At 40.5% G+C, this 17054-nt stretch overlaps 20 non-coding genes across 20 annotated transcripts; 17 read left to right on the top strand and 3 right to left on the bottom strand.

Annotated features, from left to right (window-relative positions):
- The first annotated feature begins 135 nt into the window (after nt 1–135).
- On the top strand, nt 136–207 carry trnaq-uug (transfer RNA glutamine (anticodon UUG)). Its single transcript has one exon. It is a non-coding gene; the product is annotated as a tRNA-Gln (tRNA).
- Nucleotides 208–1024: 817 nt separating this feature from the next.
- On the top strand, nt 1025–1096 carry trnap-cgg (transfer RNA proline (anticodon CGG)). Its single transcript has one exon. It is a non-coding gene; the product is annotated as a tRNA-Pro (tRNA).
- A 295-nt stretch (nt 1097–1391) lies between these two features.
- On the top strand, nt 1392–1463 carry trnaq-uug (transfer RNA glutamine (anticodon UUG)). Its single transcript has one exon. It is a non-coding gene; the product is annotated as a tRNA-Gln (tRNA).
- An 817-nt stretch (nt 1464–2280) lies between these two features.
- On the top strand, nt 2281–2352 carry trnap-cgg (transfer RNA proline (anticodon CGG)). The gene has a single exon. It is a non-coding gene; the product is annotated as a tRNA-Pro (tRNA).
- Nucleotides 2353–2647: 295 nt separating this feature from the next.
- Nucleotides 2648–2719, top strand: trnaq-uug (transfer RNA glutamine (anticodon UUG)). The gene has a single exon. It is a non-coding gene; the product is annotated as a tRNA-Gln (tRNA).
- A 1177-nt stretch (nt 2720–3896) lies between these two features.
- On the top strand, nt 3897–3968 carry trnaq-uug (transfer RNA glutamine (anticodon UUG)). The gene has a single exon. It is a non-coding gene; the product is annotated as a tRNA-Gln (tRNA).
- An 817-nt stretch (nt 3969–4785) lies between these two features.
- On the top strand, nt 4786–4857 carry trnap-cgg (transfer RNA proline (anticodon CGG)). Its single transcript has one exon. It is a non-coding gene; the product is annotated as a tRNA-Pro (tRNA).
- Nucleotides 4858–5152: 295 nt separating this feature from the next.
- Nucleotides 5153–5224, top strand: trnaq-uug (transfer RNA glutamine (anticodon UUG)). The gene has a single exon. It is a non-coding gene; the product is annotated as a tRNA-Gln (tRNA).
- Nucleotides 5225–6401: 1177 nt separating this feature from the next.
- trnaq-uug (transfer RNA glutamine (anticodon UUG)) lies at nt 6402–6473 on the top strand. The gene has a single exon. It is a non-coding gene; the product is annotated as a tRNA-Gln (tRNA).
- A 1562-nt stretch (nt 6474–8035) lies between these two features.
- Nucleotides 8036–8107, top strand: trnaq-uug (transfer RNA glutamine (anticodon UUG)). Its single transcript has one exon. It is a non-coding gene; the product is annotated as a tRNA-Gln (tRNA).
- Nucleotides 8108–11495: 3388 nt separating this feature from the next.
- On the top strand, nt 11496–11567 carry trnap-cgg (transfer RNA proline (anticodon CGG)). Its single transcript has one exon. It is a non-coding gene; the product is annotated as a tRNA-Pro (tRNA).
- Nucleotides 11568–11862: 295 nt separating this feature from the next.
- trnaq-uug (transfer RNA glutamine (anticodon UUG)) lies at nt 11863–11934 on the top strand. The gene has a single exon. It is a non-coding gene; the product is annotated as a tRNA-Gln (tRNA).
- Nucleotides 11935–12348: 414 nt separating this feature from the next.
- On the bottom strand, nt 12349–12430 carry trnal-aag (transfer RNA leucine (anticodon AAG)). Its single transcript has one exon. It is a non-coding gene; the product is annotated as a tRNA-Leu (tRNA).
- Nucleotides 12431–13819: 1389 nt separating this feature from the next.
- On the top strand, nt 13820–13891 carry trnap-cgg (transfer RNA proline (anticodon CGG)). Its single transcript has one exon. It is a non-coding gene; the product is annotated as a tRNA-Pro (tRNA).
- Nucleotides 13892–14185: 294 nt separating this feature from the next.
- trnaq-uug (transfer RNA glutamine (anticodon UUG)) lies at nt 14186–14257 on the top strand. The gene has a single exon. It is a non-coding gene; the product is annotated as a tRNA-Gln (tRNA).
- A 554-nt stretch (nt 14258–14811) lies between these two features.
- On the top strand, nt 14812–14883 carry trnaq-uug (transfer RNA glutamine (anticodon UUG)). Its single transcript has one exon. It is a non-coding gene; the product is annotated as a tRNA-Gln (tRNA).
- A 414-nt stretch (nt 14884–15297) lies between these two features.
- On the bottom strand, nt 15298–15379 carry trnal-aag (transfer RNA leucine (anticodon AAG)). The gene has a single exon. It is a non-coding gene; the product is annotated as a tRNA-Leu (tRNA).
- Nucleotides 15380–15700: 321 nt separating this feature from the next.
- On the top strand, nt 15701–15772 carry trnap-cgg (transfer RNA proline (anticodon CGG)). Its single transcript has one exon. It is a non-coding gene; the product is annotated as a tRNA-Pro (tRNA).
- Nucleotides 15773–16067: 295 nt separating this feature from the next.
- trnaq-uug (transfer RNA glutamine (anticodon UUG)) lies at nt 16068–16139 on the top strand. The gene has a single exon. It is a non-coding gene; the product is annotated as a tRNA-Gln (tRNA).
- A 414-nt stretch (nt 16140–16553) lies between these two features.
- On the bottom strand, nt 16554–16635 carry trnal-aag (transfer RNA leucine (anticodon AAG)). Its single transcript has one exon. It is a non-coding gene; the product is annotated as a tRNA-Leu (tRNA).
- Nucleotides 16636–17054: the final 419 nt, after the last annotated feature.

A 17054-nucleotide genomic window follows, 5' to 3' on the forward strand; every position in this document is an offset into this window, starting at 1 on the left:
TTTCATTGGAAATAAAATATATTGGAATATATCTTGAGGCAAATACAACAGGGCAGGTCGATGCTGAAATGCAATAAGGAGTATATATTTTTCATACTTTAGATAAATTTGTATTCATCAGATTGTCTTAATGTAGGTTCCATGGTGTAATGGTTAGCACTCTGGACTTTGAATCCAGTGATCCGAGTTCAAATCTCGGTGGAGCCTTGTAGATCTAAAATACTTCCCAAAGCAACAGTATTTTCCTTAGGCCTCTTCTCTCCGAGAGTAATCCTAGAGGCTACCAGATATTTAAACTCTGCAATGTTACTCTAGTCAAACGCTTCACAGGAGTCTTATTAAACACAACGTACATTCATACGCCTTAGAAGCTCATTAAGGTAAGTCACCCATTCAACTTTGAATACATCTTATGATCGAGCATTGATTCTCATTTGCGTAAGTCAGTCCCAACTGGGTAAATGAGAATGAAACATAAACAAACAAGACCTTGTGCAATTCTTCAAAGAATGTTGTCGTTTTCTGATGGGATTCTACTTATTTAAGCGAGACATTGTCAGTCCACAGTATTTCATTTGGAGAAAAGAGTTTCAAAATAGTCTTTGGACACAGGTCACTGACTGGCAGTGGTGAGATTTGAACCCACGCCTCCTAAGAGACTGGAGCCTTAATCCAGCACCTTAGACCCCTCGTCCACGCTACCACAAATTATGTGCTTTATTAATGAAATTTCAAAATGATGCTTCAGTTCAAAGGGGTTGCCTGCACTTGCAAGGATTTGAAGCAACGCCTCCTTGAACTGGAGCCTATATCCAGCACCTTGGCCAACTCAACAACACTTTATCACAGGACATCTGCAACTATTTTTGCATTTCAAAGTAAGACTTTAATGCAGGCTGAATGGAGAATGAATACTTTAAGTTGGTGGCAATAAGTTGGAATTATGCAATTGTTCTTAAACGCTTGTGCCCATGCAAATCATTTGACCAATTTCAGAAATCGAAATATCGATAATGTTAATTGTGGCTCGTTGGTCTAGGGGTATGATTCTCGCTTCGGGTGCGAGAGGTCCCGGGTTCAAATCCCGGAAGAGCCCTCAGCTCCATTGTCGAAGATGTCTGAAGTCTTGCAGGATTGACACAAGCTATCTTGAAATGCTTCAGGATTTCCTTTGAAGACTGTTAAAAAAGGTGTTTCTGGAAGGCTAGGGAATACATTCTTCTTTGGTATTAGTTGCCATCCACCCGCCAACCTGCTTTCATTGGAAATAAAATATATTGGAATATATCTTGAGGCAAATACAACAGGGCAGGTCGATGCTGAAATGCAATAAGGAGTATATATTTTTCACACTTTAGATAAATTTGTATTCATCAGGTTGTCTTAATGTAGGTTCCATGGTGTAATGGTTAGCACTCTGGACTTTGAATCCAGTGATCCGAGTTCAAATCTCGGTGGAGCCTTGTAGATCTAAAATACTTCCCAAAGCAACAGTATTTTCATTAGGCCTCTTCTCTCCGAGAGTAATCCTAGAGGCTACCAGATATTTAAACTCTGCAATGTTACTCTAGTCAAACGCTTCACAGGAGTCTTATTAAACACAACGTACATTCATACGCCTTAGAAGCTCATTAAGGTAAGTCACCCATTCAACTTTGAATACATCTTATGATCGAGCATTGATTCTCATTTGCGTAAGTCAGTCCCAACTGGGTAAATGAGAATGAAACATAAACAAACAAGACCTTGTGCAATTCTTCAAAGAATGTTGTCGTTTTCTGATGGGATTCTAATTATTTAAGCGAGACATTGTCAGTCCACAGTATTTCCTTTGGAGAAAAGAGTTTCAAAATAGTCTTTGGACACAGGTCACTGACTGGCAGTGGTGAGATTTGAACCCACGCCTCCTAAGAGACTGGAGCCTTAATCCAGCACCTTAGACCCCTCGTCCACGCTACCACAAATTATGTGCTTTATTAATGAAATTTCAAAATGATGCTTCAGTTCAAAGGGGTTGCCTGCACTTGCAAGGATTTGAAGCAACGCCTCCTTGAACTGGAGCCTATATCCAGCACCTTGGCCAACTCAACAACACTTTATCACAGGACATCTGCAACTATTTTTGCATTTCAAAGTAAGACTTTAATGCAGGCTGAATGGAGAATGAATACTTTAAGTTGGTGGCAATAAGTTGGAATTATGCAATTGTTCTTAAACGCTTGTGCCCATGCAAATCATTTGACCAATTTCAGAAATCGAAATATCGATAATGTTAATTGTGGCTCGTTGGTCTAGGGGTATGATTCTCGCTTCGGGTGCGAGAGGTCCCGGGTTCAAATCCCGGACGAGCCCTCAGCTCCATTGTCGAAGATGTCTGAAGTCTTGCAGGATTGACACAAGCTATCTTGAAATGCTTCAGGATTTCCTTTGAAGACTGTTAAAAAAGGTGTTTCTGGAAGGCTAGGGAATACATTCTTCTTTGGTATTAGTTGCCATCCACCCGCCAACCTGCTTTCATTGGAAATAAAATATATTGGAATATATCTTGAGGCAAATACAACAGGGCAGGTCGATGCTGAAATGCAATAAGGAGTATATATTTTTCACACTTTAGATAAATTTGTATTCATCAGGTTGTCTTAATGTAGGTTCCATGGTGTAATGGTTAGCACTCTGGACTTTGAATCCAGTGATCCGAGTTCAAATCTCGGTGGAGCCTTGTAGATCTAAAATACTTCCCAAAGCAACAGTATTTTCATTAGGCCTCTTCTCTCCGAGAGTAATCCTAGAGGCTACCAGATATTTAAACTCTGCAATGTTACTCTAGTCAAACGCTTCACAGGAGTCTTATTAAACACAACGTACATTCATACGCCTTAGAAGCTTATTAAGGTAAGTCACCCATTCAACTTTGAATACTTCTTATGATCGAGCATTGATTCTCATTTGCGTAAGTCAGTCCCAACTGGGTAAATGAGAATGAAACATAAACAAACAAGACCTTGTGCAATTCTTCAAAGAATGTTGTCGTTTTCTGATGGGATTCTAATTATTTAAGCGAGACATTGTCAGTCCACAGTATTTCCTTTGGAGAAAAGAGTTTCAAAATAGTCTTTGGACACAGGTCACTGACTGGCAGTGGTGAGATTTGAACCTACGCCTCCTAAGATACTGGAGCCTTAATCCAGCACCTTAGACCCCTCGTCCACGCTAACACAATTTATGTGCTTTATTAATGAAATTTCAAAATGATGCTTCAGTTCAAAGGGGTTGCCTGCACTTGCAAGGATTTGAAGCAACGCCTCCTTGAACTGGAGCCTATATCCAGCACCTTGGCCAACTCAACAACACTTTATCACAGGACATCTGCAACTATTTTTGCATTTCAAAGTAAGACTTTAATGCAGGCTGAATGGAGAATGAATACTTTAAGTTGGTGGCAATAAGTTGGAATTATGCAATTGTTCTTAAACGCTTGTGCCCATGCAAATCATTTGACCAATTTCAGAAATCGAAATATCAATAAAGTTAATTGTGGCTAGTTGGGTATGATTCTCGCTTCGGGTGCGAGAGGTCCCGGGTTCAAATCCCGGACGAGCCCTCAGCTCCATTGTCGAAGATGTCTGAAGTCTTGCAGGATTGACACAAGCTATCTTGAAATGCTTCAGGATTTCCTTTGAAGACTGTTAAAAAAGGTGTTTCTGGAAGGCTAGGGAATACATTCTTCTTTGGTATTAGTTGCCATCCACCCGCCAACCTGCTTTCATTGGAAATAAAATATATTGGAATATATCTTGAGGCAAATACAACAGGGCAGGTCGATGCTGAAATGCAATAAGGAGTATATATTTTTCACACTTTAGATAAATTTGTATTCATCAGGTTGTCTTAATGTAGGTTCCATGGTGTAATGGTTAGCACTCTGGACTTTGAATCCAGTGATCCGAGTTCAAATCTCGGTGGAGCCTTGTAGATCTAAAATACTTCCTAAAGCAACAGTATTTTCATTAGGCCTCTTCTCTCCGAGAGTAATCCTAGAGGCTACCAGATATTTAAACTCTGCAATGTTACTCTAGTCAAACGCTTCACAGGAGTCTTATTAAACACAACGTACATTCATACGCCTTAGAAGCTTATTAAGGTAAGTCACCCATTCAACTTTGAATACTTCTTATGATCGAGCATTGATTCTCATTTGCGTAAGTCAGTCCCAACTGGGTAAATGAGAATGAAACATAAACAAACAAGACCTTGTGCAATTCTTCAAAGAATGTTGTCGTTTTCTGATGGGATTCTAATTATTTAAGCGAGACATTGTCAGTCCACAGTATTTCCTTTGGAGAAAAGAGTTTCAAAATAGTCTTTGGACACAGGTCACTGACTGGCAGTGGTGAGATTTGAACCCAGGCCTCCTAAGAGACTGGAGCCTTAATCCAGCACCTTAGACCCCTCGTCCACGCTACCACAAATTATGTGCTTTATTAATGAAATTTCAAAATGATGCTTCAGTTCAAAGGGGTTGCCTGCACTTGCAAGGATTTGAAGCAACGCCTCCTTGAACTGGAGCCTATATCCAGCACCTTGGCCAACTCAACAACACTTTATCACAGGACATCTGCAACTATTTTTGCATTTCAAAGTAAGACTTTAATGCAGGCTGAATGGAGAATGAATACTTTAAGTTGGTGGCAATAAGTTGGAATTATGCAATTGTTCTTAAACGCTTGTGCCCATGCAAATCATTTGACCAATTTCAGAAATCGAAATATCAATAAATTTAATTGTGGCTAGTTGGTCTAGGGGTATGATTCTCGCTTCGGGTGCGAGAGGTCCCGGGTTCAAATCCCGGACGAGCCCTCAGCTCCATTGTCGAAGATGTCTGAAGTCTTGCAGGATTGACACAAGCTATCTTGAAATGCTTCAGGATTTCCTTTGAAGACTGTTAAACAAGGTGTTCCTGGAAGGCTAGGGAATACATTCTACTTTGGTATTAGTTGCCATCCACCCGCCAACCTGCTTTCATTGGAAATAAAATATATTGGAATATATCTTGAGGCAAATACAACAGGGCAGGTCGATGCTGAAATGCAATAAGGAGTATATATTTTTCACACTTTAGATAAATTTGTATTCATCACGTTGTCTTAATGTAGGTTCCATGGTGTAATGGTTAGCACTCTGGACTTTGAATCCAGTGATCCGAGTTCAAATCTCGGTGGAGCCTTGTAGATCTAAAATACTTCCTAAAGCAACAGTATTTTCATTAGGCCTCTTCTCTCCGAGAGTAATCCTAGAGGCTACCAGATATTTAAACTCTGCAATGTTACTCTAGTCAAACGCTTCACAGGAGTCTTATTAAACACAACGTACATTCATACGCCTTAGAAGCTCATTAAGGTAAGTCACCCATTCAACTTTGAATACTTCTTATGATCGAGCATTGATTCTCATTTGCGTAAGTCAGTCCCAACTGGGTAAATGAGAATGAAACATAAACAAACAAGACCTTGTGCAATTCTTCAAAGAATGTTGTCGTTTTCTGATGGGATTCTAATTATTTAAGCGAGACATTGTCAGTCCACAGTATTTCCTTTGGAGAAAAGAGTTTCAAAATAGTCTTTGGACACAGGTCACTGACTGGCAGTGGTGAGATTTGAACCCAGGCCTCCTAAGAGACTGGAGCCTTAATCCAGCACCTTAGACCCCTCGTCCACGCTACCACAAATTATGTGCTTTATTAATGAAATTTCAAAATGATGCTTCAGTTCAAAGGGGTTGCCTGCACTTGCAAGGATTTGAAGCAACGCCTCCTTGAACTGGAGCCTATATCCAGCACCTTGGCCAACTCAACAACACTTTATCACAGAACATCTGCAACTATTTTTGCATTTCAAAGTAAGACTTTAATGCAGGCTGAATGGAGAATGAATACTTTAAGTTGGTGGCAATAAGTTGGAATTATGCAATTGTTCTTAAACGCTTGTGCCCATGCAAATCATTTGACCAATTTCAGAAATCGAAATATCAATAAAGTTAATTGTGGCTAGTTGGGTATGATTCTCGCTTTGGGTGCGAGAGGTCCCGGGTTGAAATCCCGCAAGAGCCCTGAGCTCCATTGTCGAAGATGTCTGAAGTCTTGCAGGATTGACACAAGCTATCTTGAAATGCTTCAGGATTTCCTTTGAAGACTGTTAAACAAGGTGTTCCTGGAAGGCTAGGGAATACATTCTTCTTTGGTATTAGTTGCCATCCACCCGCCAACCTGCTTTCATTGGAAATAAAATATATTGGAATATATCTTGAGGCAAATACAACAGGGCAGGTCGATGCTGAAATGCAATAAGGAGTATATATTTTTCACACTTTAGATAAATTTGTATTCATCAGGTTGTCTTAATGTAGGTTCCATGGTGTAATGGTTAGCACCCTGGACTTTGAATCCAGTGATCCGAGTTCAAATCTCGGTGGAGCCTTGTAGATCTAAAATACTTCCCAAAGCAACAGTATTTTCATTAGGCCTCTTCTCTCCGAGAGTAATCCTAGAGGCTACCAGATATTTAAACTCTGCAATGTTACTCTAGTCAAACGCTTCACAGGAGTCTTATTAAACACAACGTACATTCATACGCCTTAGAAGCTTATTAAGGTAAGTCACCCATTCAACTTTGAATACTTCTTATGATCGAGCATTGATTCTCATTTGCGTAAGTCAGTCCCAACTGGGTAAATGAGAATGAAACATAAACAAACAAGACCTTGTGCAATTCTTCAAAGAATGTTGTCGTTTTCTGATGGGATTCTAATTATTTAAGCGAGACATTGTCAGTCCACAGTATTTCCTTTGGAGAAAAGAGTTTCAAAATAGTCTTTGGACACAGGTCACTGACTGGCAGTGGTGAGATTTGAACCCAGGCCTCCTAAGAGACTGGAGCCTTAATCCAGCACCTTAGACCCCTCGTCCACGCTACCACAAATTATGTGCTTTATTAATGAAATTTCAAAATGATGCTTCAGTTCAAAGGGGTTGCCTGCACTTGCAAGGATTTGAAGCAACGCCTCCTTGAACTGGAGCCTATATCCAGCACCTTGGCCAACTCAACAACACTTTATCACAGGACATCTGCAACTATTTTTGCATTTCAAAGTAAGACTTTAATGCAGGCTGAATGGAGAATGAATACTTTAAGTTGGTGGCAATAAGTTGGAATTATGCAATTGTTCTTAAACGCTTGTGCCCATGCAAATCATTTGACCAATTTCAGAAATCGAAATATCGATAAAGTTAATTGTGGCTCGTTGGTCTAGGGGTATGATTCTCGCTTCGGGTGCGAGAGGTCCCGGGTTCAAATAAAGCACAAATTATGTGCTTTATTAATGAAATTTCAAAATGATGCTTCAGTTCAAAGGGGTTGCCTGCACTTGCAAGGATTTGAAGCAACGCCTCCTTGAACTGGAGCCTATATCCAGCATTTTGGCCAACTCAACAACACTTTATCACAGGACATCTGCAACTATTTTTGCATTTCAAAGTAAGACATTAATGCAGGCTGAATGGAGAATGAATACTTTAAGTTGGTGGCAATAAGTTGGAATTATGCAATTGTTCTTAAACGCTTGTGCCCATGCAAATCATTTGACCAATTTCAGAAATCGAAATATCAATAAAGTTAATTGTGGCTAGTTGGGTATGATTCTCGCTTCGGGTGCGAGAGGTCCCGGGTTGAAATCCCGCAAGAGCCCTGAGCTCCATTGTCGAAGATGTCTGAAGTCTTGCAGGATTGACACAAGCTATCTTGAAATGCTTCAGGATTTCCTTTGAAGACTGTTAAACAAGGTGTTCCTGGAAGGCTAGGGAATACATTCTTCTTTGGTATTAGTTGCCATCCACCCGCCAACCTGCTTTCATTGGAAATAAAATATATTGGAATATATCTTGAGGCAAATACAACAGGGCAGGTCGATGCTGAAATGCAATAAGGAGTATATATTTTTCACACTTTAGATAAATTTGTATTCATCATGTTGTCTTAATGGAGGTTCCATGGTGTAATGGTTAGCACCCTGGACTTTGAATCCAGTGATCCGAGTTCAAATCTCGGTGGAGCCTTGTAGATCTAAAATTCTTCCCAAAGCAACAGTATTTTCATTAGGCCTCTTCTCTCCGAGAGTAATCCTAGAGGCTACCAGATACTTAAACTCTGCAATGTTACTCTAGTCAAACGCTTCACAGGAGTCTTATTAAACACAACGTACATTCATACGCCTTAGAAGCTCATTAAGGTAAGTCACCCATTCAACTTTGAATACTTCTTATGATCGAGCATTGATTCTCATTTGCGTAAGTCAGTCCCAACTGGGTAAATGAGAATGAAACATAAACAAACAAGACCTTGTGCAATTCTTCAAAGAATGTTGTCGTTTTCTGATGGGATTCTAATTATTTAAGCGAGACATTGTCAGTCCACAGTATTTCCTTTGGAGAAAAGAGTTTCAAAATAGTCTTTGGACACAGGTCACTGACTGGCAGTGGTGAGATTTGAACCCACGCCTCCTAAGAGACTGGAGCCTTAATCCAGCACCTTAGACCCCTCGTCCACGCTACCACAAATTATGTGCTTTATTAATGAAATTTCAAAATGATGCTTCAGTTCAAAGGGGTTGCCTGCACTTGCAAGGATTTGAAGCAACGCCTCCTTGAACTGGAGCCTATATCCAGCACCTTGGCCAACTCTATGGAAGCATATATGTAGCAAAATTCAAATGGCAATGCAATTTGCAATTTGCAATTCAATAAGTAATTACGTTATGCAATTGACAATGCATTATGCAATTTCATAATGTAATTTGTAAATACGTTATTCAAACTGTATTTTAATATGCAAAGTGACAATGCAATCCTCAATTAAATTTGCAAAAGTTATAACAATAAAAATACAATAACATTTTGTCAAATTCTTTTGAGTTCCTTTATTCAAATTGAAAAGCTATAGCGTCCCCGTGATTGCAATCCACTTCGCCACGCTCCGTGTGTTGCGATATTCAAATGACATTTCAATCCGCAAAACGGAATCCAAAGAGGAATCCAAAAAGTCAATATGCAAAGTGGCAAACGTATCAGCCAATCAGCGTCTGGGCGGGAACTACTTCACTTTCTATTGTGTCTGACTGTTTTATGTGTGGGGGGTGGGAGTAGTGATGGGAATTTCGATTACCCCGTATTTTCCGGACTATAAGTCGCGTTTTTTTTGTAGTTTGGCTTGCCCTGCGACTTATATTTCGAAGCGACTTATATACCAAAATTGTGCGTACATAATCTTCGGCCGCAAGATGGCACCGTCATTTATTAGGCCTAAACGCTGCAAGCCTAGTGCACCACCGAATAAATTATATTCTCGTCGTCATCGTCCTCAATGTCCTCCGGTTCAACCAAAGCTACCCCAGCCTTAGCTGCAATGTTGTGCAACATAGCTGTCACACATATCACAGCGCATGACTTGGCCGGCGAAAACTGGAGCACTCCGCTGGCAACTTCCACCTCCCGATCGTGCGCTCAGGTTTAGGACCGCGGCGCATACGCGTGGAATCCCGGTGTCACTGAATTCGGTATACTCTCAGAACTACGAGTGGGACCGACACACCTATATTGCTATTGCAATTGTATTCAGTCTCTCCAGACTAAACGTTCTTGTTTAAATGTTTAAAAATAAATGCGACTTATACACCGATGCGACGTATATATGTTTTTTTCCTCGTCATGGAGCATTTTTTGACTGATGCGACTAATACTCGGGAGCGACGTATAGTCCGGAAAATACGGTATCTATGGAGCACAACATAAACATTAGTAAAAGAACTCTAGAAAGAGTGCTTCATAGGAATCAGCTGTGGCGAAGACGCAATAAGGCGGACATCGGAGAAGTAGCCGATTTCATGCATCGCCAATTACAGTCCTCTGGCCAACAACATGGCTACAGGTGGATGCAACAGAAGTGTTGGATGGCAGGGATCATCACGGACAGAGAGACCGTTCGTCTCTTGCTGCGTCAAATGGATGGTGGTGGCGTGGATCTCCGTGCACGGCACCGTCTGAGACGTAGAGTGTCAGTCGTGGCCCGAATTATGTGTGGCACATAGATGGATATGACAAATTGAAGCCGTATGGGATATGCATCAGTGGTTGCATTGATGGGTTCTCGCCAAAGATGATCTGGCTAAACACCCACTCAACTAACAGCGACCTACGTCTTATAGCGGGGTATTTCATTGATTCAGTGATGCAGCATGGTCGCCCATTGAAAGTGAGATTGGATCGCGGGACGGAGAACACACACATTGCCGCAATGCAAAGTTTTATTCACAGCAGTGAAAACGGCATTTCCCCAGACTGTGTCACTCTAGGTCCAAGCACGGGGAACCAACGTATTGAACGCTGGTGGTGTACGGCTGATTTCTATGAAGCACTCTTTCTAGAGTTCTTTTACTAATGTTTATGTTGTGCTCCATAGATAATCGAGCCAAAATTTCAGCATTTGTATACCTCCGTCTGAAATAATCTTTAATAATCGAGTTCATCATCTCCAGCTAATCTACTGTAATAATAGGCTATATGTAGCACCTATGGATAAGCTACAATTAGGCTACAATGACTGGTCTGGTCCTGTTGAGAAGTTATCTCATTATAATGAGATAGTATCTCAAAATAACGAGATACTATGTCAAAATAACGAGATACTATGTCAAAATAACGAGATACTATCTCAAAATAACGAGATACTATCTCAAAATAATGAGATACTATCTCAAAATAATGAGTTGTGACCTGCATTTTTTTTCTTTTACGTGGCGGAAACGGGCTTCCATACATACGAACTAGAAGTGAACAAGGAAATTACGAGCAAGTGACGCAGTTCCCGCCCAGACGCTGATTGGCTGATACGTTTGCCACTTTGCATATTGACTTTTTGGATTCCTCTTTGGATTCCGTTTTGCGGATTGAAATGTCATTTGAATATCGCAACACACAGAGCGTGGCGAAGTGGATTGCAATCAAGGGGGCGCTATAGCTTTTCAATTTGTATAAAGGAACTCAAAGAATTTGACAAAATGTTATTCTATTTGTATTGTTATAACTTTTGCAAATTGAATTGAGGATTGCATTGTCACTTTGCATGTTAAAATACACTTTGAATAACGTATTTACAAATTACATTATAAAATTGCATAATGAATTGTCAAATGCATAATGTAATTCCAAATTGCATTGCCATTTGAATTTTGCTACATATATGCTTCCATACAACTCAACAACACTTTATCACAGGACATCTGCAACTATTTTTGCATTTCAAAGTAAGACTTTAATGCAGGCTGAATGGAGAATGAATACTTTAAGTTGGTGGCAATAAGTTGGAATTATGCAATTGTTCTTAAACGCTTGTGCCCATGCAAATCATTTGACCAATTTCAGAAATCGAAATATCGATAAAGTTAATTGTGGCTCGTTGGTCTAGGGGTATGATTCTCGCTTCGGGTGCTAGAGGTCCCGGGTTCAAATCCCGGACGAGCCCACAGCTCCTTTGTCGAAGATGTCTGAAGTCTTGCAGGATTGACACAAGCTATCTTGAAATGCTTCAGGATTTCCTTTGAAGACTGTTAAACAAGGTGTTCCTGGAAGGCTAGGGAATACATTCTTCTTTGGTATTAGTTGCCATCCACCCGCCAACCTGCTTTCATTGGAAATTAAATATATTGGAATATATCTTGAGGCAAATACAACAGGGCAGGTCGATGATGAAATGCAATAAGGAGTATATATTTTTCACACTTTAGATAAATTTGTATTCATCAGGTTGTCTTAATGTAGGTTCCATGGTGTAATGGTTAGCACTCTGGACTTTGAATCCAGTGATCTGAGTTCAAATCTCGGTGGAGCCTTGTAGATCTAAAATACTTCCCAAAGCAACAGTATTTTCATTAGGCCTCTTCTCTCCGAGAGTAATCCTAGAGGCTACCAGATATTTAAACTCTGCAATGTTACTCTAGTCAAACGCTTCACAGGAGTCTTATTAAACACAACGTACATTCATACGCCTTAGAAGCTCATTAAGGTAAGTCACCCATTCAACTTTGAATACTTCTTATGATCGAGCATTGATTCTCATTTGCGTAAGTCAGTCCCAACTGGGTAAATGAGAATGAAACATAAACAAACAAGACCTTGTGCAATTCTTCAAAGAATGTTGTCGTTTTCTGATGGGATTCTAATTATTTAAGCGAGACATTGTCAGTCCACAGTATTTCCTTTGGAGAAAAGAGTTTCAAAATAGTCTTTGGACACAGGTCACTGACTGGCAGTGGTGAGATTTGAACCCACGCCTCCTAAGAGACTGGAGCCTTAATCCAGCACCTTAGACCCCTCGGCCACGCTACCACAAATTATGTGCTTTATTAATGAAATTTCAAAATGATGCTTCAGTTCAAAGGGGTTGCCTGCACTTGCAAGGATTTGAAGCAACGCCTCCTTGAACTGGAGCCTATATCCAGCACTAGGGATGGGAATCGAGAACCGGTTCTTGTTCAGAACCGGTTCCGAGTCAACCGATTCCTTGGAATCGTTAGCAAGCCTGCTTAACGAATCCGCTTATCGGTTCCGGTCGCGGCAAATGCGTCGTGACGTCACACACACGCTGCTTTGATTTGGTTCAGAACGCAGCAAACTTGTCGCCGCCGAGGAAGAATCGCATTGTGCGTTCACACCAAACGCGACGGGGCGACAAGATCCCATACAAAGTGAACGTAGAGACGCGTATAAGGGCGAGTTTTTCGCGGGAGAAAACCGATGACAAGTTTTTGTCGTGATGACAGCCAATCAGCGTTCAACAGCGTGATAACTGAGTGACATGTGTAACGTAACAGCCAATCCGCGTTCAGCCGTCAAACTCAGTGCAGGGCAGTCCGGGTGAACCGCGGAATGGAGGAGAAAGTGATTGTTGCAGTTTGCGACTCCCGGAGCTCTATATATAATAGTATATAATATATTATATACTATATTATAATTGTATATATAATATCACGGCCAACAGCTCTGTCGCCTCCGGATGGCCGTAGCGTGGGGAGCTCTCATAGGGATTGGGCTTCTCGGGGTTTGTTTACCGGCATTGCTATGGTTTCCGGTCTTGTGTGTTCCAACGGTTTATTAGGTAGGCCCATCCAATACATCTCTGTCTAATCAATGCTTCATTTTGTTTATGTCAGTTTAATTTTGTTACAAGTTGAATGCAAATGAGCACTGTTAGAATTCCAAAAGGCACAAGCTCTTACTTGGCTGTTTTCAGTCTGTGTTTTTAGTTGTATGGCACATAATGATGGCATTTGTGCTTAAAAAGCGAAACATATATCTTTTCGTCTAGACCAATTGATTTGAAAATGTACAATTTCCTAATACTAGAAGCACTTCTGATCAGATATTAAAGAGATGTAATGCAAACAAACACATTTATACTTATTTTCTCACCCAATGAGAATCGATAAGAGAATCGATAAGGAATCGGATCGATAAGCAGAATCGGAATCGGAATCGTGAAATTCTTATCAATTCCCATCCCTATCCAGCACCTTGGCCAACTCAACAACACTTTATCACAGGACATCTGCAACTATTTTTGCATTTCAAAGTAAGACTTTAATGCAGGCTGAATGGAGAATGAATACTTTAAGTTGGTGGCAATAAGTTGGAATTATGCAATTGTTCTTAAACGCTTGTGCCCATGCAAATCATTTGACCAATTTCAGAAATCGAAATATCAATAAAGTTAATTGTGGCTCGTTGGTCTAGGGGTATGATTCTTGCTTCGGGTGCGAGAGGTCCCGGGTTCAAATCCCGGACGAGCCCTCAGCTCCATTGTCGAAGATGTCTAAGTCATGCAGGATTGACACAAGCTATCTTGAAATGCTTCAGGATTCCCATTGAAGACTGTTAAACAAGGTGTTCCTGGAAGGCTAGGGAATACATTCTTCTTTGGTATTAGTTGCCATCCACCCGCCAACCTGCTTTCATTGGAAATAAAATATATTGGAATATATCTTGAGGCAAATACAACAGGGCAGGTCGATGCTGAAATGCAATAAGGAGTATATATTTTTCACACTTTAGATAAATGTGTATTCATCAGTTTGTCTTGATGTAGGTTCCATGGTGTAATGGTTAGCACTCTGGACTTTGAATCCAGTGATCAGAGTTCAATTCTCGGTGGAGCCTTGTACATCTAAAATACCTCCCAAAGCAACAGTGTTTTCATTAGGCCTCTTCTCTCCGAGAGTAATCCTAGAGGCTACCAGATATTTAAACTCTGCAATGTTACTCTAGTCAAACGCTTCACACACCTTGGCCAACTCAACAACACTTTATCACCGGACATCTGCAACTATTTTTGCATTTCAAAGTAAGACTTTAATGCAGGCTGAATGGAGAATGAATACTTTAAGTTGGTGGCAATAAGTTGGAATTATGCAATTGTTCTTAAACGCTTGTGCCCATGCAAATCATTTGACCATTTTGACACAAGCTATCTTGAAATGCTTCAGGATTTCCTTTGAAGACTGTTAAACAAGGTGTTCCTGGAAGGCTAGGGAATACATTCTACTTTGGTATTAGTTGCCATCCACCCGCCAACCTGCTTTCATTGGAAATTAAATATATTGGAATATATCTTGAGGCAAATACAACAGGGCAGGTCGATGCTGAAATGCAATAAGGAGTATATATTTTTCACACTTTAGATAAATTTGTATTCATCAGGTTGTCTTAATGTAGGTTCCATGGTGTAATGGTTAGCACTCTGGACTTTGAATCCAGTGATCCGAGTTCAAATCTTGGTGGAGCCTTGTAGATCTAAAATACTTCCCAAAGCAACAGTGTTTTCATTAGGCCTCTTCTCTCCGAGAGTAATCCTAGAGGCTACCAGATATTTAAACTCTGCAATGTTACTCTAGTCAAACGCTTCACAGGAGTCTTATTAAACACAACGTACATTCATACGCCTTAGAAGCTCATTAAGGTAAGTCACCCATTCAACTTTGAATACTTCTTATGATCGAGCATTGATTCTCATTTGCGTAAGTCAGTCCCAACTGGGTAAATGAGAATGAAACATAAACAAACAAGACCTTGTGCAATTCTTCAAAGAATGTTGTCGTTTTCTGATGGGATTCTAATTATTTAAGCGAGACATTGTCAGTCCACAGTATTTCCTTTGGAGAAAAGAGTTTCAAAATAGTCTTTGGACACAGGTCACTGACTGGCAGTGGTGAGATTTGAACCCACGCCTCCTAAGAGACTGGAGCCTTAATCCAGCACCTTAGACCCCTCGGCCACGCTACCACAAATTATGTGCTTTATTAATGAAATTTCAAAATGATGCTTCAGTTCAAAGGGGTTGCCTGCACTTGCAAGGATTTGAAGCAACGCCTCCTTGAACTGGAGCCTATATCCAGCACCTTGGCCAACTCAACAACACTTTATCACAGAACATCTGCAACTATTTTTGCATTTCAAAGTAAGACTTTAATGCAGGCTGAATGGAGAATGAATACTTTAAGTTGGTGGCAATAAGTTGGAATTATGCAATTGTTCTTAAACGCTTGTGCCCATGCAAATCATTTGACCAATTTCAGAAATCGAAATATCAATAAAGTTAATTGTGGCTCGTTGGTCTAGGGGTATGATTCTCGCTTCGGGTGCGAGAGGTCCCGGGTTCAAATCCCGGACGAGCCCTCAGCTCCATTGTCGAAGATGTCTGAAGTCTTGCAGGATTGACACAAGCTATCTTGAAATGCTTCAGGATTTCCTTTGAATACTGTTAAACAAGGTGTTCCTGGAAGGCTAGGGAATACATTCTTCTTTGGTATTAGTTGCCATCCACCCGCCAACCTGCTTTCATTGGAAATAAAATATATTGGAATATATCTTGAGGCAAATACAACAGGGCAGGTCGATGCTGAAATGCAATAAGGAGTATATATTTTTCACACTTTAGATAAATGTGTATTCATCAGTATATCTTGATGTAGGTTCCATGGTGTAATGGTTAGCACGCTGGACTTTGAATCCAGTGATACGAGTTCAAATCTTGGTGGAGCCTTGTAGTTCTAAAATACCTCCCAAAGCAACAGTATTTTCATTATGCCTCTTCTCTCCGAGAGTAATCCTAGAGGCTACCAGATATTTAAACTCTGCAATGTTACTCTAGTCAAACGCTTCACAGGAGTCTTATTAAACACAACGTACATTCATACGCCTTAGAAGCTCATTAAGGTAAGTCACCCATTCAACTTTGAATACTTCTTATGATCGAGCATTGATTCTCATTTGCGTAAGTCAGTCCCAACTGGGTAAATGAGAATGAAACATAAACAAACCAGACCTTGTGCAATTCTTCAAAGAATGTTGTCGTTTTCTGATGGGATTCTAATTATTTAAGCGAGACATTGTCAGTCCACAGTATTTCCTTTGGAGAAAAGAGTTTCAAAATAGTCTTTGGACACAGGTCACTGACTGGCAGTGGTGAGATTTGAACCCACGCCTCCTAAGAGACTGGAGCCTTAATCCAGCACCTTAGACCCCTCGGCCACGCTACCACAAATTATGTGCTTCATTAATGAAATTTCAAAATGATGCTTCAGTTCAAAGGGGTTGCCTGCACTTGCAAGGATTTGAAGCAACGCCTCCTTGAACTGGAGCCTATATCCAGCACCTTGGCCAACTCAACAACACTTTATCACCGGACATCTGCAACTATTTTTGCATTTCAAAGTAAGACTTTAATGCAGGCTGAATGGAGAATGAATACTTTAAGTTGGTGGCAATAAGTTGGAATTATGCAATTGTTCTTAAACGCTTGTGCCCATGCAAATCATTTGACCATTTTGACACAAGCTATCTTGAAATGCTTCAGGATTTCCTTTGAAGACTGTTAAACAAGGTGTTCCTGGAAGGCTAGGGAATACATTCTACTTTGGTATTAGTTGCCATCCACCCGCCAACCTGCTTTCATTGG

This window comes from Gadus chalcogrammus, chromosome 22 (assembly GCF_026213295.1).
Source record: "Gadus chalcogrammus isolate NIFS_2021 chromosome 22, NIFS_Gcha_1.0, whole genome shotgun sequence".
Classification (NCBI taxonomy): domain Eukaryota; kingdom Metazoa; phylum Chordata; class Actinopteri; order Gadiformes; family Gadidae; genus Gadus; species Gadus chalcogrammus.